The sequence below is a fragment of the Emydura macquarii genome, unplaced genomic scaffold (assembly GCF_026122565.2).
Source record: "Emydura macquarii macquarii isolate MOO-44397 ecotype Brisbane River unplaced genomic scaffold, CSIRO-AGI_Emac_v2 contig_295, whole genome shotgun sequence".
Lineage (NCBI taxonomy): Eukaryota > Metazoa > Chordata > Testudines > Chelidae > Emydura > Emydura macquarii.
In genome coordinates, this window is record NW_027130432.1 from 432311 (window position 1) to 455872 (window position 23562).

Here is a 23562-nt window from a genome sequence, read left to right on the forward strand (position 1 = left end):
AGAAATCCTGGAAATAGCGAGGTAAACATCATACTTTCTTTAGGGAAAACCTAAACAATACTGGAAGTACTGAGGTAATGTCAGTTAGTTATCAAAAGCATCTTGCACTGTAGTTTTTGGATAGGTGGATTAGTGGGTAGAGTATAGGTGAAGCAGACAGAATTGCATGATAAATACAACTATGTATCGGTCTCTGGATCACAGTTGCAGCTTTTTTCAGATTTGTTTTGGGAAGCAGGCCAATATAAACAGCAATCTATTAAGTTTTTAGAATCCAACCTCTTATTGACTCACACTTATTATTCACCTCTACCCCAAGAGCAAAATTTAAAAACAAGAATCCTGAATAACTGTGAACTGAGTCACTTCACAACTACAGGAGCAAAGCCAGAAGCCAAGTTTCAGGCCACAATGTTACTATTGTGCAGGCTAATCAGAATTTGCAAATACAAGCAAAAAACACACACACTAGAAAGGAACAGTTAATAACTAGAGACTAGCTTTTCCATTTGGCATTATTTTTTGTGAGTATCCAGCCCTACTGGTTTAGTGCACAAGACTAATTAAGACCCAAGGCTGAAATTTTGCAAATTCATGTCAGTTTTGCCAAATTGTTTAAGAAAATTTAAAAAATTTGAAAAGAAGGTTAAATTTTTCCATTTTGAAGTGACTTGTTTCAAAATTTCTCTTAGTTTTATTTATTTTTTAAATAAAATGTTCAAAATCAAAACAAAAATATTTTGATTTTGTATAAACAGTGTTTTATCCAACTCAAAATGAAACTTTTTTCAAGTTTTCTATTCATCAAAAATGTTTGGTTTTGGTCCAACCTGAAACAGTAATTAAAAAAAAAAAAAAAAAAAAAAAACCACCACACACATTTCAAAATTGCCAAGAAACTGAAAGATCTGTTATTCACCCAGCTTCATTCAGGTCTCCTCAGTTATTTCTGTTTCAAACCCTGTCACTAACACACTGAGTAACCTTGTAACAAGATATTTAACCTCTCTGTACCTCAGCTGACACCTAAGTAAAAGGGATAATGCTTACCTATCATATAATCAAGGTCTTGTAAAATTCACTGATCTGAAACTGCAAATATTTTGTGATCCTTCAGATGAGCACTACAGAAATGGGTCTCAACTTGTTTCTTTCAGCCACACTCTGATTTACATCACTTTATATTTTCAAGGAAAAGGGCTTAGAGAGAGACTTAGTTTTTTACATGAAAGCTCATTTCCATTTTATTTTTCCCAACTCAGAGAGGCCTGCAGCTATGGGATACACAGCACTTGAAGGCCAACTCTGTCCTTCTCTCCACCATCTCTTTTCTATTCCACTGTCCGTGCTAGTAATCCTTATGTAGAGAGTACAGCAATAACCCAGCCTGAAGATAACGAATATATTTTTGTTTCAGATCTTATTTACATTTAGATGTCAGTTAAAAATATTTTTAGCCTAGAAACATTTATCATTTGACCTTGGATGTGCCCCCATCTGTCTCCTAACAGCAGTTCACTCTTTGGAGACTGCAACAGTAATATACTGAGAAACAGTGATAAAATGCCAAGTATGGATACCAATAACAAAACAAAAAAAATATCAGCCCAAAAGCCCTTGATGGTTATGAATATGTATTAAAGAACAGCAGTGGCAATATTAATTATTTAAACATTTTCATGGGAAAAACAACTTAAAATTCATCTCCTAACCAGTATGTCATCCATATTAACAAATACAAATTTAGAACTAATTTGAATAATTTGCATTTTTGCCCTTACAAATCTTTTGTTTGTATATAATGTCAAGAAATAAGAGAAGAAACTAACATGATTATTTTTACAGGACATCTCTACCTAATCTATCAGGAGCTACATCCCACTAGCACCTATTCAGCATTCATGAGGTAAAGGATATGCACCCATTTTCATACCAGTATTTTTATTGGGCATTTCTGCACATAAATTGCTACAAAACCCTACCAAGTAAAATTCACCTTTCTCTGCACAAAATCTGAGTGACTGGACCAGAGGGAACTCCAGGACAGGGAAGGATGAAATTCTCATACATAATCTCAGCCTTTGTAGACAGACTATACACAGCTGTCACACAACCCCTCTATTGTCATAGAGCTGAAATAGTAACGGCTGCCCCACAGCACAAACCCAAGTGTGGGTTCTGGACCACAGGATCCAGATCCCTTGGTTCCTCTCCTGGTTTCAATGGAAGGTTTGCTTGAGTAAGAATAGCATAGAGATCCCAGGACCTGGCCCCTCTGAGCTACAAATAGATCATTTTTAACCTTTCTTAACTGACATTGTGAGGAAAAAATATTTTGCCAACTGAAGTGGGCTCTTGTTTTTGACCAAATTCTGGAAAATGCAGCTTCCAAAACACACTTTCCACTTTACTCTATGGACCATTTAACTTTAGACATTTTTTTCCTCTCACACACATGCCGCCCATGCCCACACTAACTTCTTTCCTGCTACAGCGCACAGTGAGTAGGAGGTCAAAATATATTGGATGGTCTGCAGAAAAACAGGACTAATTTTCACTGTGGCATATCCTCATAACACACACACTATACAATTGAACAGGCCAATGAGCATGGTTAGAAAACCAGTAAGTTCCCTGAAAACATAGTTGTCCAGTCAGCAGGGTGGCATTATAATTTGTGTACCACAAATAGGCAAAAAATAAACATCACTACTGCACTAACAACTTCTAATGCTTTCCTGACTTTTGCCAGACCTGAAAGCTGTCTAGCAGTTCCTGAGCAGAACCACTTTTGTGTCCACTTTGCACTTGCTTTGCAAAGATGTAAATAGCAACTCCCCATTACCTTGCACCTAAATTAGACCTCTGACTTTTTACAGAGTAGCATATGTTCCCCAAGTTTTGTTTAGATCATGCCCAACCTGTAGGGTCATATCTCTCAGCTGCAGTTATTTTACATAGCACTATATATGAGCAGTAATTGGACTATGGCATATCATGTAACCTGCACATTCTTATGGATGCTGTTTTCTAGACTGGTTAAGCCTACCTCATGACAACGTTCCAGGCAGTGTAGCATGCAGCTGATGAAAACACATGGGCCTTAATGAACAGCTCAGAGCACAGTTTACGGAGTTCTTGCAGGATTCTAGTTTCTACAGCTCCTGCAGGAGTTTCAAAAAAAGACAGAGGAAGAAATTCAGTGAATGAATGGCTCCATCACATGGAAATCCTCAGTGTGATAGGGTGCCTTAATAGGCTTCCTTTCCATCATTAAGTCCCCTTTAATGTGAAAATGGCATAAGTCAGACAAAAAGCCCTAAAGGTCCAAGCTTGAAAATTGATACACTGACAAATGCTCCTAGAGATATTTATGAGTCTTATTTGTTCAGTTCTTATTTCTGCCACATTCCTATTGCCACATATTGAAAAACCTTTTCAGAGGTTATCCCAAATATAACCCATGTGATACAACCATAAATGTCATAGACCATGGCTCAGCTATATGTATACCTGTATCTAGCATATGTTTTGATTTCTGTTTATGCCCAAAGGTTTCCTTCACTCCTAATGCTTTCGATTTCCTATTGTCATCTCTAGCCAGATCATCTCTGAAATGCAGTGGCTGTGATTTAGGGATACCACTAATATACACAGAGCCCTATATATGGTGTTCCCTAAAATCTGCCTGCTATGCCTCATTGTTTTTTCAGCACCACCTGTTTCAAAAGTTTACTCTATGTATTTCTCCTGGACTACTACCTCTCTATGCCTGCTTCCTGCTAGTTTATTGCTCCTGCTGTATAAAGTATCAAAATAGCCTAAAGCAATAGACCAACATTTCAAACAAATCTTCAGAGATGCTTTAATCTGCTATTATGCTTAGTTACTTGTCAAGAGCATTATCTTTATAGACACATGACATTCTTTTTATGCAGTCAGACAGACCCTATCCTAATGTCCTGAGGGCTGTAGATAACAAAGCAATGGAAGGTGCAGGTAGAAGTATCTCCATATACAGCAACTGGATCTAAAGAACTCCAAAGTCCCAAGTAAACAGATAAGGCGTCTCTGTCCAGATTGTTGTCAAGCAGCCTGATACAACAGAAGTGTGTTTGAGGGACTGACATTTAAGGGAGGAGCTTTCCCCCCCCTTTGGCATAAACATTTTTTAGCAGGAGCTAAAGTATGTAACACCGAGACGGGAGAATTCACATAAGCACATCTGAATGTGATTTAAAACAAGGTTTCAAAAAACACTATTTGGGGAGAAAGGGGTGACAGTAGCTACCGGTAGAGAGGTGAGGAAAGGGCATAAGAGAAGCAGGAGCAGTTTTGGGGAACAGAATTAATGGGGGAAAGAAAGAGGGTGACAGTAGTTGGGGGGGGAGGGGGAGGAACACATGAGGTGGGGGACTAGTGCCAACTGATAGCCCCTCCCACTCTCTCTCTGATACAACCGCAAATCCCCTCCCCTCCACACACACTCCACTGATTATCTCTAGATCCACCCATGCGGTCTCTGGCTCATCATAAGAGCTCACCCCTCTTTGTTAAGGGGTGCAAGTATTAAGGCCCAGCATCTTCCATACCTGCTGCCACTGGCTGCGGGAGCTCTGTAAGGAAAGTCTAGTCTCACCAGCACTAAATTCACACACAGTCTTGCAACGGATGTTTTTGGCCATAGATAAATTATTTGTAAATATATAAATTACCGGATCACATAATTTGGAGCGATGCTTAAATTGACGCTTTTAATGGACTTGATCTTAACTGAAACCCCAACTATTTCTTCATGTTTCCAGTGATTTCTACCAGCCTCTTTTGTCTTCTAAGTATTGGTTTAGTGAGGCCAGCAGTAAATCACTATCCTTTGTCCCCCAAAGCAAGGAATTTAGCCTTAAGTGACCACTAATGTAGGCCATCCTTTTGCTGGACTTGAAATTTGACTACTAAGGTCATTAACTTACCTAAGGTTAATGTGCAGACGCATTATCAGCATAGTCACAATCTAGAACTAAAATGTTATTTGCTGCAGAATTGCCATCTGTGTCTGCAAAACTTTCATAAATGGCAATTAGCTCAGGTGTGGGAAATCCTCCCTGACTTTCTCAGACAAAGCTCCTACTCAAATCAGTGAGAACTCTGCTCGCTAACGAATATAGGAGCAAGCCCAAGATGGCTGAATTTTTATATGCTCTCCAGGGGAACTCAAACCTGTTTTTCACCCAGATCATGTGCTAATTATCTAGAGATGCTGGATAATTTCTACAATACTGGACAGAAATAGAAAGAGTGTAAAAAAAAGTTAATCTAGTTGTTTAGTTATAAGTGACACAAAGAACAATAGTGTTAATGAAATTCAGTAGTGGTTTAGAAATAACATTGAAGATGCAATTTTATGCACTTTCCCTTTCTTCTTCTCTCATGCAGCTTATGTGCACACACAAACACTCTCCCTCTTTCTCCCACCCATTATATAAATATGTATGTATCTAGTTGAGCAGTTGGAGATATTACAGTAACAAATCTTTACACTTCAGACAGAAATTATCTGTTTTATCACAAGAATGAACAATTTACTAAAAACCCATCTGTAACTATAGGAAATGAGTCTTAAATGTGACAATTCTGTGAACTCAACTCTGTCTTATCAAACTGCACCATGTAGCAGGTGCAGCGAGCCACTCCCGCACTGCACCCATGCAGAAGCCAGGCAAAATGATTACCTATGGCTATATGAAATCCCATGGCTGGCCTGAGTCAGCTGACTCATTGACCGGGGAGCTATACAATTGCAGCATAGATGTTTAGGCTTAGGCTGGAGCCCAGGCTCTGGGACCCCGTGATGGGGGTGGGTCCCAGATGCTGGGCTCCAGCTCAAGCCCAAATGCCCACATTGCAATTTTATAGCCCTGCAGCCTGAGCCACATGAGCCCAAGTTGACACAGGCCAGCTGCTGGATGTTTATTGCAGTGCAGATATACCTTAGCCTGGCCTAATAGTGCTTTCCAGCCACAAGACAGTATGGCTAGAAGGCTTGGGAGTGTGATCAAGCCACCCCTCTTGCTTGCATCCCTGCTATTGATTGAAAGTAGGGAGCTTGTTTTTTGGACCATGCGTAGGGAAGTCTGCTGAACATGTGACACCTCAAAGATTGTTTCAGTTATTCTGCCTGGCATCTGTCATGCACATATAGAATAGGTCAAGGGACCTCTGCACAACTACTACAGCTTCTCTCCACTCCCTATGCAATATGGGGAAAAAGAGCAAGAATTTGGTCCTATTATCTTTTGGTGTGTATAGATAACTGCCCCTTTGTCCAGACAGATTCACCTGAGCTATAGTCCTTCATATTGACAATCACCAATTACTTGAGGCAGGTCTACACTAGAAGCACGACATCAGTGCAGCTGCATTGATGCAGCCTACCCACTGTAGCACATCTGGTGAAGATGCTCTATGCCGACAGGAGAACGCTGTCCTCTCAGCATAATTACTCCAGTTATGTTGGCAGGAGAGCATCAGTGTGGACAGTGCTTAGGTTGCTGTGACTTGTGTCACTCAGCGGGGGTGTCTTTTCATACCCCTGAGCAACATAAATTAGATCAACTTAAACGGTAGTGTAGACCTGCCCTGTATTACTTTAGAGACCCTAACAGATTTCAAGGCTCCATTCTGATTGGTACAGTACAAATACATAGTAAGACAGTCTCCACCCAGAAGACAGAGAGCGTAAAGGGCAACAGAGGTGAAGTGATTCCCCCAGGTCACACAGCAAGACAGATACTCTGACCTTCCACATAAATAGCAGCAAAATAAATGTATATGTTAGTTGCCTATTCCTCTGCAGAAAAACCAAACAAACAAAAACCCTACGTTATCTCTGGGTGATGAGGATACCAAAATGTTCGGGTAAACTCAGTTCTGGGCATTTCTCAAGTTGAAATTAGTGACAGATATATCCGGTAGAACTGGAATATGAATAGTTTCCTGTTAGAACCAAGAACAGCTGTTTCTTTGAGGTCTTCCGGCTGGATCTGAGCCATGGCTGGATGGTTTAACTTATCTCATTAGGAAGGGGGAGAGGAAAGAAGGATTGTTTTGTTGTGTTTTTAAATAAAAAATAATTGTGCTCCATTACTTATAATTCTGATAAACATTGATCAGTATTAGACTGTACACTGGGTGAATGAAATACCTGCAGTTTCATAACCTCACAAATAAACCTTGCTCTCTAAAGCCTGGCTGAAAACTTGAAAATTGTTCATCTTAGAGTCCAATTAATATTTTATAAAGTAAGTACACAAGCAGCTTCTCATGTTTACAGGGTGATTACTGTATCTTTGAGTAAATCTGTTTGCCAGCAATTTCAGAGTACCATTTAATAGTATTCCCCCCTGTAAATACCCCTTAGAATGGAGTATATTTGGTCATATATAAAATCTATTCTTTTGAGTGAATGAACAAAATGTTCTTTATCTTAAGATCCATACATAGATACAACACATTCACCTAAGACACAAATATAAATGTGAGTTTTATATATTTGTTTTATATATGGAGGGAAAGAGGACTTGAGATTCTAAGATCTTTCCCATTTGCAACTATTATTCCCTTACATCTAACAGTAAATGGAAGAAATCAGACAGACAAGTGTTCATCAAGTGAAGATCATGATTTGACATTTCTGTAAATACTTTACTGAATGTGCCAGCCCTTAGAGGCTTTGTTACAGAATATGAAGCTATATAATATGTATTGAGCGAGGATGCTGAAACTCACACTGCAGTTTATTTCAATCAATATTTCTTTTTTGATGCCAAGGGCTCTTGCATAGCGCTCATCTCTGACAGCCATTGACATGAACAGCATTAATAGATGTTGGCATTTGGGATGATTACTCTCTCAGTACAAGCATGGACCACCAGACACTGACTAATCCCGTCATTCCTTCTGTCCTCGTTGCTGCAGCTTCTATCCTGCTTGCTTGCTACTGCTTAGTTTTATCTCTAACTTTCAGAACACCAAATATACAGGATTAGAAAACCTGACATTGACAAGATATACAGTGTTATTAAACACTAACTGCACTCAGAATGATAATTAGTGATGCGTCTTCCTAATGGCTATGCAATCACCCTGAAATCATCATCAGACCCATTTTCACTCCATGCAATAGACCACATGCATGAAATACAGAATTTGAAAAGCACCACTTTGGGCTCAGTTGTGGATTTGCCACAAGCCATGTGTGTGGAGTGATGCATAGCCGTGCCTCCTTGTGAGCAGTGCAGAGAACAAACTGTCTCTCTGAGAAGCATGATCCCCCTTCCTGCTTGATTTGAGAGCCAATACCAGCCACATAAAGACACTCCCTTGTTGGCTTAGCTACATTGGCTACAACATTGAGGGGCATGGTGGGATACCATGCCTCCACCCACTCCCAACATACATGTTCCCAAGGCAGGAGATGAATTAGTGGGTATACAACACCCATTTACTCCTGAATACATGGACCCAAGGTCCTTGGTATCCCATGCAGGCCTGTCTTACTCCCTCACTTTTTTCGGTCTGCAACATGGGTCTCCTGGAGGATTTGGACGCCAGCATTCATCGTCTTCAGCATTTTCACCAATAGTTACACTTAGACATGAGAGGCTTCAATATTCAACTGACAGATCATTACCACAGATCTTATCTGCCCAATACATTGGCCTTGAAAAGGTAGACTTATGTTGTTCTTTTGACCATGGGGTTGACAGTTACCATTCAGCTGCTGATTTGATAACGTTACTTGTGGTTTCTCACTTAGCAGGGCGGACCACGTGAAGGTCATCATCTTCCACAATGTTGCAAATGAAGAAAAAGCTTGTTGCTACAAAATCAAACAGCTATAAACTTACAGAAAGCAATTACCACTCAGAATATGGGCTAGCAACTTCCATAAAGCAGGAGACCAATAAATATGTGGTTCTACCTCCTACAGTGTACAAAGAACTAAAATCTCCATGTGCATCAGCAAGCTTATCATCATCAACGTACATGAAACACCTGGTTCTCAGTGTCCTCAAGCAGTTCTGCTGACCACACAGTACCCTGCTGTATTTGTGGATGACTTTAATATACATGGTCCTATTGTGTGTGGTGTAACAAACGACACTGCAGGTAAAGAACTGACATACTGAATGTCAGCAAGTGATCTGCTCCTCACTTTTTACATGAAACAGTGCATTACTTTCCACTTGGCATGAGGGGGCAGAGGGTACTGCTCTAATCTGATGTTCCTCTCTAAAAATGATGCAGGCACACAAATACCAGCATCACAGATTGTCCTTGATGACTTTCAAACAGCCAGCACAGACCAGTACCAACCAATGTTGGCATTCAATCCCAGTTCTCTACTCAGAACTAGCACCTTGCTGGAACTTAAAAAAAAAAAAAAAAAAAAAAAAAAAACACCAAACACACACCACACACACCAGACTGTATTCTCCACAGTCATAGTGCAAGTGGCCCAATTTCCTGCATTCCCCCAGTGCCGAAGACTTTTGACAGTTTTACTGCACTCCTAATCACCACCACAAAGAATATCATCCCCTGTGGACACAAATCATCGTACATTTCTTGCTGGACTGTAGAAAGCCAAGAGGTCCTCCACAAATAACTAGTGCAGAGACCCAAAAATTGGAAAAGTCTTCCTGGCATCACTGGACGCAGCAAGGCAAAAATGGTGTTTTGAATGCATAAAAGGTCTAAATTTCACACACTCCAGCAGATGCACCTGGAACCTCAGGAGATAACTGGCAGGATGAAAATCCCACACTTGCCATTAAGCTTCAGGTGAAAACCAATGACATTACTGCTAAACTTTTGTGGACATCAAAACATCCAGTGGACAAACAGTATCGCAGACAAGTCCAGCATGAACTTTGGCAGGTGGTGTTGACATGTGTTCCCAGTGATCTGGACTGTTCACAAGTTAGGAGATTAATGCAGCTCCAAAACTGGGAAAGGCAGCAGGAAAAAAGTTGACATCCAACCTGAGTTCCTATATAATCTTGGTGCACTGTCATGAAAATGGATGATGCAGGTTTCCCCCGCCCCCCAACTTTCTGGAGACTAGTGAAATCCCCTGCTTGTGGAGAGGAGCCAAGGTCATTCCACTCCTAAAGACTGGAAAACCTACAGATCCCTCTTTTATTTATAGGCCAATCTCCCTCGTGAGCACCACCAACAAGGTGATAGAACATATGATTCTGAACTGAATCAGACCCATTGTGGATGACAGCCTACCCAAGAAACAAGCTAGTTTCCAATTGCACAGAAGTTGCTGTGACCAGGTCCTGGCCCTCACTACAAACAGAGGCTGAATTTCAATGAAAACTCAAGACTGATGCCACTGTCAATCAATCTGTCAGTGGCATATAATGCAGTCTGAAAGGATGGATTACTATTGAAACTGGCCAAAGTGATCCCCTGCATATCAGTTCTCCAGCTGGTGAGCATCACATGCTTAGCAGCTGAAGGACACACGTATATCCCAGAGGTCAAACCAGCAAGTCACACACTTAGAATAATGGGCTACTACAAGGCTCCGTACTTGCTCGGACACTCTTCAATGTCTACACGAGTGAGATGCCTGAGACAATAGTGCAGGAGTTCGCATATGCTGATGATCTGGCACTCACAACTCAGGCCTTTATCTTTAAATAACTTGATAAGTCCCTTATATCTGACCTTAAGATCATGGAGGAGTATTTCCACAAGTGGCGACTGAGACCAAATACAAGCAAACTGGTAGTCTCTACTTTTCCACCTCAACAAGAGAATTGCACAAAACACTCTAATTGTCGAGCTTTGGTAAAACTGTGCATTATGAACCAAAACAACATGTCTCAGTGTGTTTCTTGAATGCACTCACTCATCTTTCATGACCACCCCAAGAAAAGTAGTCTCCAAAGCAAAGTTAGGGAGAATAAGCTGAGGATCAACTGCCCCATTACTACGAACATCAGCCTTGGCCCTAGTGCACTCAGTTGCAGAGCACTTTGCACCAATGTGGACAAGAAGCTGTCATACCCAGTTGGAGGATAGGCAGCTGAATCAGACCATGCAATTCATCACGGGAACTTTAAAAATCAACATATCTACCTCAACTTTCTGTATTAGCAAGTAAACCTCCAGCTATCTATTGGGATATAGCCACAGCATGAGAACTTAAACACTTCAAAGAATACCCTGAACTTCCCATCTGGCAGGTTATGGATAACATGCCCCAGTGATGCCTGAAATTGCAAAAAACACATGCAATCACCTCATTTCTCTGGATCCATTCGTGGAATGGCAAAGGGTCTTGACATCATCATCTACCATTCCAAACAAGCACATTATCGCTGTCCTCCTGGTTTCAGCCTGCCACACAGACTTCGGACCACACTGAACCATCTGCGAACAAACCAAGGAAGATGCAGCTACTTGATTCACAAGAAGAAAACCAACAACTCCCCTTCATGCAACTGTGGTAAGAACATCCAAACCATCAAACCCATAATGCAGTGCCCCGAACATGCATTTAAAATTGTAATGGATTATATCCACAATGTCACAGAGGCCTTGAAATTCCTTATGGAGCTATTACTGCGCTCATAGAATGTTACTCTGCAGATGCCATGCACATATGCGTGACAGAGAAAGGGAGAGACACACATAAACACCCCCGATAGCAGATAAGACAAGGGACTAACTGAGCCCTTGGATTCTTAATTGTTCTCTTGCCCCTGCCCCAAGGACCACCAGAAACAGTCTCGGGACTTTTTACCATTGAAAAATTACTGCTCTTTCATTTTCAATTGTCATTAAGTATTCATTTTTAGTTTAGAAATACAGTTAATATCTTATTAAATGTGATAGAAAAATGTAGACAAAAGTCAGTAAAGTTTCTGGAAACTTATCTGAGCAGAGACACATCAGTGAGTTGGGAATGCTTAATCTCTCCATAAAAATCTGTTAATTTGTTGGATATTAAAATCCCTACTGTAGCACTGCACGCAGGTCATTTTATCCAAAATCCCAACCCAAATTTCTCATTTGCATTTCTCATTAGTTTATTTTAGCTTCAATTATAAAAGCATATAGTTGCAATAAAAAATGTGTTGCTATTCCAAAAATGAATTCTGGCACCTAATGGCAATTTTTTAATTGGATGTTACAGAATGATGCATAATAATGGTGTAAAATAACAAATTTCAATATTGAGGGCAATCAAGCCAGTACACAGTAATTAGAGAACAAACAAAGTTTGGTAGCTGTTAACATATTGAAACAGAAGCTATAAATCTCATTTACAGACCTGAAAATGTCTCTTCAGTTCAATGTATATAGAGCCCTACTCTGGCCTTACTTGAGTAATACCTCACTCTGAGTAATCTCAGTAAAATCATGAAATAAAGGTGAATAAGATTGGCAGAATCAGGCTGAAAGGTTTTCTGTATTTATCTTTTATGAAAAGAATTAGAAACTATTGTTTCCAAACTTTCTTAATCAAGTCTTTAAGGCCAAATACTGCTCTCGGATGTGCATGCTAAACACCCACTGATGTCAAAGAGAACCTCCATATGCACATCAGAAGGGGCATACAAAGTTGTGACATCATGGATCAAGAAATACGTAACTCTGAGACTGCACCTGCTATATTGTACTAAAGTTCTGACATCTTAATACCCGAAAGAGAAAGAACAACTGCAAAACTTAATAGGCTACAGGGATTAATGTGCGAGAGAGGATAAAAAGACTAATTTAGTTTGATTAGCCATTAAAACAGGGTACAGGAAAAAACAATGGTACAAAAATTAAGAAGATTTAAGATGAATAAGTTTGTATCTAATATTTTGCCCTTGTATAGAGGCTTTAACCTAACAATGCTTCACAAATATTAAATAAGCTAATTCACATAACACCTTTGTGAAGTCATCCCCATTTTACAGATGGAGAAACAGAGAGATTAATGATTTGCTCAAGGCTAAAAAGGAAGTCTGTGGCAGGGCCAGGAATAGAAGCTGGATCCCCAAATCACAGTCCTATGTTTTAGCCAGAAGACAAGCTTCTACCTCCCAGACAATATCAGGAAAACCTTGACGATAGTGAGCCAATTTTGACTAACCTTCCAGGGGAAGTAACAGAAAAATCTTGTCACTTCAGACATTTAAAATTAGACATGATAAAGCATTAAGAAAGAAATCTTGCAATGGCAATAACCTGGACTGAGTCCTAATGCTTTTTCATCTCGTTACTGATACTTTGTAAATGCAAGTAATATACTTTTTCTGATTATTCCTTGATTTGAAAGCAACCTGGTCTGGCCAGCCATCTGGGAGGGTCTTATTCCCTGTGTACATATGATTCTGATACACATTCCTGCTATACATAGTTCAGATATTGCCTTTATTTAGCTATATCCCATTTTCAAGTGATATTATAAATGCACAGAGACATACAGAAACTTATTCACACTTCTCTGGCTTACAGCTGAAAGACAAAGCTAGCTGCCTTCTGCTCTAGGGAAGATGAGGTTAGTAAATCTGTACAATATATTTTAGACAAAAAAGTCATAAGGTTTCTTGTAAAGACAATAGCTGTTACACATCTTGTTTTTAATTATTTTTAGAGACTCAGATTTCTCATCCATTCTTCTAGCAACATGCCTAGAGGGAAAGTTCACACGCGCATGCACACGCACATAGAAAATCCCCACAAACCTACTTTTCATCACAAAAGCTATCAAATTATATGACTAAGAAATCAATATATTGTACAATGGACAGTGACTGCAGAACCACAAATTAAAATGAATAGTATTTTTCACATGTGAGCTAAAATAATCTCTGCATACAAAGAAACCTATTATCAGCTTTCCACATTTAACCAAAATAGCTGCTATTATTTGCTGAAAGCTAAGGTTGAAATCACAGTGGTTATACTTCCTCTCAAAACTAAGTAAACTAACAGTTATTAAAAAAACCAGTTTGCACATTGCCAGGTTAAACTTTTATGCTATAAACTGTATTGCAATGAAATCATACATAACTTTGCATGTTAATTAGCAGATTAGTAATAAAACATAGACCTGATTTTCAGACTCCAGACAGCTCTGCCATTTTGTGTGTTCACTTCTGTTTGCCAGCCTATGCACACTCAGGTGATAGATTGCAAGATCTGTGTGTGCAGGCATTACAGTTTTAATTTAGAAAAAATAGTTGCACCAATGGAGTTTGCATATGCAAACTCCATTGAAGTCTGTGTACCAAGCACTAACTCTTGATGCATATTTGGAGATTTCTCACACCTCTATGCACAGATACTGATGTATAGGCAGAAGGGGAGAAACCTCAAAATGAGCCTGGGTCAATCACCACTGAAGATCAGGACATATTCTATATTTTCACTTTACATTGTGCTTACAAACACAAGGGTGTGATCTGTGATGTATGTGCTGAAGACTCTGTTGGAATTGCAAGCTACCACAGAGTGAGGAAATCCCCGAGTCCTACTTGCAGGCTAGGTGGCTCTGTAGTGAAGCTTGGATCCCGGAGATGTCAATCTGGAAAGTGCAGCCTAGAAAATGGAGGTGTGAGCTGATCCTCTCTGCCTTAGGGAGCAGCCTGCTTTCTCGCTCTGTTTTGGGGTTCTTGTGTGTAATCATTCTGAATTGCAAATTTCCAGCAAAAGTATTTATGTTTTCATCCAACTTCTGTCCGTGCATATTATGAATATAATATGATTTATTTAAAGAATGTGTCTTTCTGACCAGTGGTAACCCAGGTCAAAAATACAACAAAAATCTAGGGTGACGATGGCTGCTAGTTTGTTTAGTGGCTAAAAGGCGGGGAATAGAATTGAATGAGAATTATCAATGGATAGTTACGAAGATGATTCTCTGCCTCTCACTGAGTCAGGGCTTTCTGTTTAGGTAGAGTTACCCTGGTAGCATGGTTAATGATTAATACCAAACATAAAAGTTACTTGGCACCTCATGACCAGATTTTCAAGATCGCTCAATATCCAACAGCTTCTGGTTAGCCACCTCAATAAATGGCCTTGTTTTCAAAATAAAGCAGTTGTCCCCTTTGTTTACAACAAGAGCTGTTGAGTGATCAGCACTTTGAAAATCTGGCCACTTCATTTAAGTGTCTAAATGGCAGTTGAGCTCTTATGAAAATCTGGCCCTAAAAAAAGTTTTAAAGTCACAATTGGGATGAATGCATACATTCATAACATAGCCTTCATGATCACCTAAGTAAGACATATCTATCTTTTTGCAGCTGAGTAATAGCCTTATAAATTGAAATATCAAAGGGTCATTCCAGATGCATTTGTCTATCCTTGAAATAAAAATCTTATTAAAATCTGTCACAGTGAAAATTTCAGATTTATCAACCTGTGTGAATTATTCAACGTCTGCAAACATGGATTTTTTAAAAATGTCTAAAGCAATATAATTTACTGTAGAAATCAATATTTTAACCTCATCATTACCAGGTCCAATCTCATTCTTGTTGTACAGGATTAAAGTAGTCCTTATTCTGGAGCAACTGTTTGTGGCCGAGTTATAACCTCCCCCCTGCAAAAAAAATAGGGGATAGTTTTAGAAGAGAGTTACTGATGAAATATGACAAACCCTTTGCAAACAACTTTGCTGTAACAATTGTTACACTAATAAATGAATGAATTATATGAAAATGAGCAGCATGGTAATATTTTGTCGTCTAATTTGAAATGTATTTTTAACACAGTTGACATGTCTTTTTGTTAGCAAACCAGAATCCGTACCAGTCACTGGTAATTAAAATCTCAGGGGGTTTACAGAAGGCTTCTTATTGTATTATGCATTCAAATTCACTAAGAAACATGTTCAATAACAAAAGATGACAAACACTCATAGAATATCTCTGCTGTACTTTTTCACTGACAGGCAGAGGTATTTGTACACAAGTTGTGTAATAGCACTGTAACCAAGTTTACATATGACTAGGCCAGGCATGGCATAGCAGCTCTCTCACTGGACTAACACCCCTTGCTGAAAGTCACTCCAGCACTAGGATGGTTTCTCTGCCTGGTAACTCATCCCTCTGGCGAGGTCACTGTCTTTAGCCTATCCCTTCCAGGGACCAAATTGTTCCAAACTAAAAGTCTAAAAATGCCTCAACAGAAACAAAAATATCCTTCCACTCTCTCAGGGACTCATCCACACCTCAGCCTGCTGTCCCCTTGCTGGGATCAACAACCCTTACAATGGGCTTGTATGTATTCTTTGGGGCCAGTTGGGGAACCCAGTCCCACCATCTGCTCTGGGTTTCGGCCCAGGACCCTGTATCAAACAACTTGGTCTTCTCTTTTACCTGTACTGTGGTTTTCCCAGGGCCTCTTCTTACATCTCTTTTCAAGTTCCCTTCTGAGTCTCTCACTCACTTTCCTGATTAGTCTGGGTCTTTCCCAGGCTTCCCTATCTGGAGAGCTTTTCCTCCTCACTTTAAGAACATAAGAATAACCATACCAAAGCAGACAAATGGTCCATTTAAACCAGTATCCTGTCTTCCAACAGTGACTGGTGCCAGATGACAAAGTGAATGAACAGAACAGGGCAATTTATTGAGTGATCCATCCCATCATCCAGTCCCAGCTTCTGGCAATCAGAGGCTTAGGGACACCCAGAGCATGGAATTATGTCCATGACAATCTTGGCTAATAACCATTGATGGACCTATCCTCCCTGAATTTATCTAATTCTTTTTTAAATCCAGTTATACTTTTGGCTTTAATGTCTGTCTCTGACAACAAATTCCACAGGTTGACTGTGCATTGTGTGAATACATACATACTTCTATTTCTTTTAAGCCTGCTGTCTGTTAATTTCATTGGATGACCCCTTGTCATTATTCTTCTTGTATTATGTGAGGGAATAAATAACACTTCTTTTTTCACCTTCTCCTTCATGATTTTATAGACTTCTATCATATTCCCCCATAGTCATTTCTTCCTCTCCTCATATGAAAACTATTCCTAATAATTTTTGCCCCCTTCTCTGTACCTTTTCCATTTCTAATATATCTTTTATTGAGATAAGACAACAAGAACTGCACACAGTCTTCAAAGTGTGGGTATACCATGGATTCCTATAGTGCATTAGGATATTTTCTGTTTTATTATCTATTAGTTTCCTAAGAGTTTCTAATACTCTGTTAGCTTTTTTGACTGCAGCTGCACATTGAGCAGATGTTTTCAAAGAAACAGTAACAGTGTTTCTTGAGTGGTAACAACTAATTTAAACTCCATCATTTTGTTTGTGTAGTTGAGATTATATTTTCCAATGTGCATTACTTTGCATTTATCAACATTGAATTTCATCTGCCATTTTGTTGCCCACAACAGCCTTGTCTTCCCTGAGTGCTCCTTTAGCACCTCCATCATTCAGTGGCCCATCTGATTGTTTGGCTAGCTTCCAGCTTGTGATGTATTTTTAAAAATGTTAGTTTTTGTTTCTTTTGATAGTTGCTCTTCAAATTCTTTTTTGGCCTGCTTCATTATATTTTTACACTTGACTTGCTAGAGTTTATGCACCTTTCCATTTTCCTTGGTAGGAAAGGATTCCAATTTTTAAAGGATGCCTTTTTGTCACTAATCCCCTTTAATTCAGTTGTTTAGATGTAGTGGCATTTTTTGGGTCCTCTTGCTTTTTAAGAGTATACATTTAGTTTAAGCTTCTATTATGGTGTTTTTAAAATGATTCTATGCAGCTTGCAGACATTTCACTCTTTTGACTGTTCCTTTTAATTTCTATTAACTAGCTTCCTCATTTTTTGTTGTCCCCCTTTTCTGAAGTTAAATGCTACTGTGGTGGGTTTCTATGGTATTTTTCCCCCCTACTAGGATATTCAATTTAATTACATTATGGTCACTATTACTTAGAGGTTCAGCTATATTCATCTCTTGGACAAGATCTTGTGAGCCACTTAGGATTAAATCATGAATTACCTCTCACCTTGTGGGTTCCATGACTAGCTGCTCCAAGAAGCAGTCATTTATGATGTCTAGAAATATTATCTCTGCATCCCTTCCTGAGCTGGCATGTATCCAGTCAATATAAGGATAATGGAAGTCCCCCAGCATCATTGCATTGTATGCCTCTGTAGCCGCTCTAATCTCCTGGAGTATTTCACAATCATCATCATCCTGGTCAGGTGGTCAGTAGTATATTTCTACTTCTGTACTCTTATTGTTCAACATGGAATTCTATCCAGAGAGTCTACAGTACAATTTGATTCATTTAAGATTTTTGTACTTTAACTCTATTCTTTCTTTCAGCAGCATGACCTACTTGGTCATTCTTATCTATTTGGTACCCTGGTATGACTGTGTCCCATTGATTATCACTCTTCCATTAAGTTTTTATGATGCCTATTATAGCAATATTCTCATTTAATACCAGTCATTCATGTTCACCCATCTTTGTATTTAGATTTTTGTATACAAGCACTTGCAAAATTTGTCAATATTCAGTTGTCATGAGATTTAATTGAATGGGACTCTTGCTAATTGACTGTTTCTCTTCATTTCCTACCTGTACTTTATCAATTTCTATCCTCTCCCTTTTACTAGGTATAGAATATCCCGTTTAATAAATCCTCCCTTAAGAAACATGTCTGTCCAAACTGTGTGCTCCTATACACCTATTGGCTTTGCCACAGGACTTAGTTTAAACAATCCCTACAATCTTTTTGATTTTACATGCCAGCAATCTGGCTCCATTTTGCTTTATGGTGGAGCCCTTACTTCCTCTATAAAAGCATCTCCTTTCCCAAATGGTTCTCCTGTTCCTAATAAATCTAAATCCCTCCCCCAAACACCATTGTTTCATTCGTGGATTGAGACCCCGCAGTTCTGCCAGCCTAACTGGCCCTGCACGTGAAACTGGAAGCATTTCAGATATTGCTACCATGGTGGTCCCAGACTTTAATCTCTTATCTAGCAGCCTAATTTGGGCCTCTAGGGCTTCTCATATCTTTCCCTATGTCACTGGTATCCTCCCCAGCATGGCACATAAGTCTATCTAGGTGTCTTGAGAAGTCCACGAACTTCATATGTGGCAGGCAATTCACCATGCTGTTCTCCCAGTCATCACAAACCCAACTATCTATATTTCTAATAATCAAATCTGCCATTATTATTACCCATCTCTTCTTAATAACAAGGGTCCCCTCCCCTGGAGGGGTCTCCTCAATCCAAGAGGATACCATTATATCATCTGGAAGGAGGGTACCAACTATGGGATCATTTCCCTCTGCTGCAGCTTGATGTTCCCCTTCCCCAAGACTTTCATCTTCTTTAACAGCGCAGAGACTCTCAGACTGGAGATGAGACCACTCTACTGTCCCAGAAAGTCTCATTTATGTACTGTTGGTCTCTTAGCTCCTCCAGTTCAACCCCTCTGGTCTCAGGAGTCTGTACTCAGTCTCTGAGGGCCATGAGTTCTTTGCACCAAATTGCACATGACCTGCCAATCTGCATTTAGTGCAATCATCTGGATAGCCTCACTCTGTTACTGGACTTTTGCCTGAATTATTTTTACTCTTGCAGGTTTTTGGGAGGGGAGGAGGGGGAGAGTGAAAGGGGGAGAAAGAGCAGTGCTGTACCGAGACAGGGCCGGGGGGGGCCGTACCCCCAGGTGCCAGCCCGTGGGGAGGGGGGGCGCCAGCTGAGTCCTCCTCAGAGAAGCCAGCCCCCCCCATCTGACATCCCATCCTCCTGGCCCTTCTGCCCCCATGCTGGGTGCATCGAGGTAGCCACAGGGACCCAGGCCACTCAGGCACCAAGCATCCTGCCCTTCCACCACTGCTGGGCAGCCCAGAGGCATCTGACCCTCTGACTCCCACGGGGGATGTCAGCGGGAGGCCGCTTCTCTGAGTAGGGCCTGGCCAGCAACCCCCCCCAAGGCCAGCACCCAGGGGGGCCACTGCCACGGTCGCTGCCCCCATGGTGGGGGAAATAGGCTCACAGACACACCCCCACCACCACCACTGCTGCTGCTGCCACTGCTGGGGGGTGGAGATGCAAATACAAATAGTGGCCCCCAGGCGCCGGACACACAAGGCACATTACTGAGAAAAAGGCTGTTATTAACTTAAGTTTAGAGAATGTTTGTTAGGTGTGTTTGACTCTCACACCCCCTCTTTAACCTCCCTCACAAACTCCCCCATTTGCTGCTCCACCCTATAAACTTCAATCAAGTAGGCACACAACAACAAAAACAAACTACCTTTAAAAAAAACTCACCCAAGGATCACATCAGTGTTCCTGCTTCACCTGGAGAACTCACTCCCATGTTTGCTGATTTCTTCCCTGCAGTTTCCTTTCCCACACTGAGCTTTCCCCCTGCTGCCTCAGGAGCCATCTTACTTCCTACAGTCACAGCTGTAATCTCCTTAGGTTTGCCTCTTTACCACAGCCACATTCTGCTCTTCATGGGGAAGTGCCTGACTGCCCTCAGGTGCAGCTCATTCTGTAATCAGGCTGGCTTAGTTTAGCCCCAGGCTCTCCAGGACAAGCCATCCTGTTACAGGCATGAACCCTGCTTTGGACAGCTCAGTAAATGTTCTACCAAAAACAGACAATTGCCATGAGAATAGTTCCACTAATGTAATTCTTGGAGACAACAGTTCACACATTCAGAGGAAAGATGCTTATTTGCCATTCGTTTAAGAGTGAGGTAAAAGTGTTGGATTTACTAAAATGAGTAGCCCCTTGGAGCCAGTCAGATGAATATTGAGGGAAATCTAAAATAAAAAAATACATCCGTGTGTCACGTAGAAATTAACAGACAGTGGTGCTGGTCATCAGCAAGTGATTCCCAAGGGCAATGCCTCTCATGAGGCCTCCTGCAGGGAGGAACCAACTGGACCAGAACCAGTAGAAGCAGGTGCAGAATCAGCCAAAAGCAGGGACTGCTGCACTTTTAGGGGGTGGGGAAGAGAGAGTAAAATGAGGCACAATGGGGTCACCCCTCCTCTCAGTCCCCCTTAGACTCAGAACTGCATGGGAGAGCCCTCCCCTCCCCCCCACATGCGCACATATGCTCTGAGGAAATGATGGAACCCAGGTTACGCCACCTCTTCCCACTCCGGCTTTGCAGCTTTGTGGGGGAAACTGCAGGAAGAACCAGCCAGACACTTCAGCTATTAGAAGCAGCTGCAGAAGTAACCAAAGCAAGGACCTCCAGACATTCAGAGAACTTTCTCTAGTCTTGATTGGACATTCTCAGTCTTGTGCTGATTGGCTGTTTGCTCCAACCCTCTCCCTCCTCCATCACAGCCTCTTACCATCTTCTCCCCTGCCCTGTCCTGTTCTCCTTACCCCACTTCCCATCAATGTTCCCTTTGCCTCCCATGTTGCTGATCCCTTCCTAACTAAGCCCACCCCAATAAATAAATAAATGGTCATGGAACTAGTGTGACTTTGCTGCTATCGCTACTTCACTCTGTGCATTCTAACCTTTCCCCCACCCGGTACCTGTCTTGCCTCTTTGGGGCAGGAATCACCGAGTCCTCTCTGTTTGTACAATGCCTTATAAAATGTGGCCCCACCATTCTTGTTTAGTCTTTAAGCACTGCCATAATGACTATGATTAATAATTCTGGTTCATGTGTATACAACTGTTTTCCGTGCACAATGGTCATTCTTTGCAACCTATCAGCAAAAGTCCCAGATCCAAAAGAAACACCATTTCCTGCCTGAAGAGAAAATGGCACACAATGGAGAAGCAAATATTATGGGCCTGCAGCAAGATACTACACAACTATCCACTTCAGGATCAGCTCTAGGAGGAATGGAATCTCAGGAAATACAATCCCATGTCAGAGTTACCTGGCTAATAGAGAAGTGTGCATACTGCACTATGCTTTAGGATCTGCAGCATGCTTCTCCAGTTCACCCAATCAGCTTCAAAAACCAATGATGAAAGGGGAAAGGGATGTTTAATCCTGGCTCCTTTTGGGATGGAGTATACCTCTAGCCCACTACAGGGGCTGAATGTCATTGTGAATGAAGCAGAGACTCTTACTATTGTAAGCAAAGGTTAGGATGATAACTAGACATATAAGATCAAACTCCTTTAGCAAATGATCCATTTTAGTAGAGCTAAAAGTGAAGGGAACTCAATACAGTATGACAGCAGCCCAGAATAGCAGACCAGGGATCTGATTCTGCTAGGGGCTGAGCCCTCTCAACTATCAAAGGCAATGGGAGTTTAGGGCTTTCTGCACCACTCTGAACTGGGCCCCAGAACTGGGAGAGCTAAATAAATAAAGCAAAGAAGTAGGCAAGATAGTTGTAAACTAGTTTCTGAAAGCAACATCTGACACTATATTTATGGAGGGAAGAGGTGAAGCTTATGAAGCTAGAAAGTGCTGAGAAAGTTCTTGCAGAAAAAGCATCCTTTAAGTAGGGCAGACAGAGAGAGCCAAGGTTTTCTACCACTGAATCCCTAGCGATGCACTCGATATAGGTCTAATGTTATACACACTCAAACATCTGACTACTAATATTAGTATTCATACCCTCATACTAACAGCTTCAATGGTATTCTGATGATTTATAGTCTACCCTTAAACAAAATGCCATAGCTTATCATTATATCCAGACTATTCTATTACTATTACTGTCTACAAGAGTTTGGCTAGTAGAGCATTTTTATTGATTTCAAAACCAGAGTAGGAAAACAGGCCCTGAAATCCAAATATATAAATAAATAAGCCTCTTTTACTCTTTTTTCCCATTTCAAAATATCAAAGTTAGCCATTTATCGTGGTTTCAATATAGTATAAACAAGTTATGATAAAAATGCAGCACAAACAAATCAGAAAATAAATGAAAATAGTATTTATTCTAAAAGTCAGAGTTTACTTGTGTCACTAAGCTTTTTTCACGATAAGAAAAATCGCACCAATACTATTACAATCTCTATGGGGGGAGACGGGGAGGGAGAGAGAGTGTGTTAAATCTGTTTTTCCTGCTGATTTTGAAATCAATTCTAAAGACATACTACATTTTAATAATATTTGCTATAGCTATTCCATGTAAATACTAACATTATACTAATGACTGCAACGTCAAATGCTGGATTAATATAAAAGTTATTTAAATACATTTAAAAAAACCCACTTTGAAGTAAAAAAATGTTCGGAATTTGATATTAAAGTTGTGCATTAGTGTAAAGTACAACGTGTATTTATTAATTTTATCTTCTGTGTTTTTAAATCCAATTTAGAGCTGATCCAAAACCCTTTCCCCGCACAGCATTGTGTTTTCAACCAAAATCTTTCAACAACAACAAAAAATAAACCCACAAGATTCTCCAAGGAAAGCAGACACTTTACAATAAAAATTGTTTTATCAAGCACTCAATTTTCTGCTGAAAAACATTTTTGATGCAAAATTTTTAACCAATCCTAAAAATTGTATGGAGCATCAAATTTATAAAGCAAAGGGCTGCTACTATTGGTTACAGCCAGC

General features: G+C 40.4%; 1 long non-coding RNA gene across 1 annotated transcript in view; it reads right to left on the reverse strand.

Annotated features, from left to right (window-relative positions):
* Positions 1–20447, reverse strand: part of LOC137153884 (uncharacterized) — a 139453-nt gene extending 119006 nt beyond the window's left edge. The window contains exons 1-3 of the long non-coding RNA XR_010919926.1: positions 20329–20447; positions 15535–15619; positions 3050–3164 (exon numbers count right to left, since the gene is read on the reverse strand). This is a non-coding gene — a long non-coding RNA (uncharacterized lncRNA). The remainder of the gene's footprint in view (positions 1–3049; positions 3165–15534; positions 15620–20328) is intronic.
* Positions 20448–23562: the final 3115 nt, after the last annotated feature.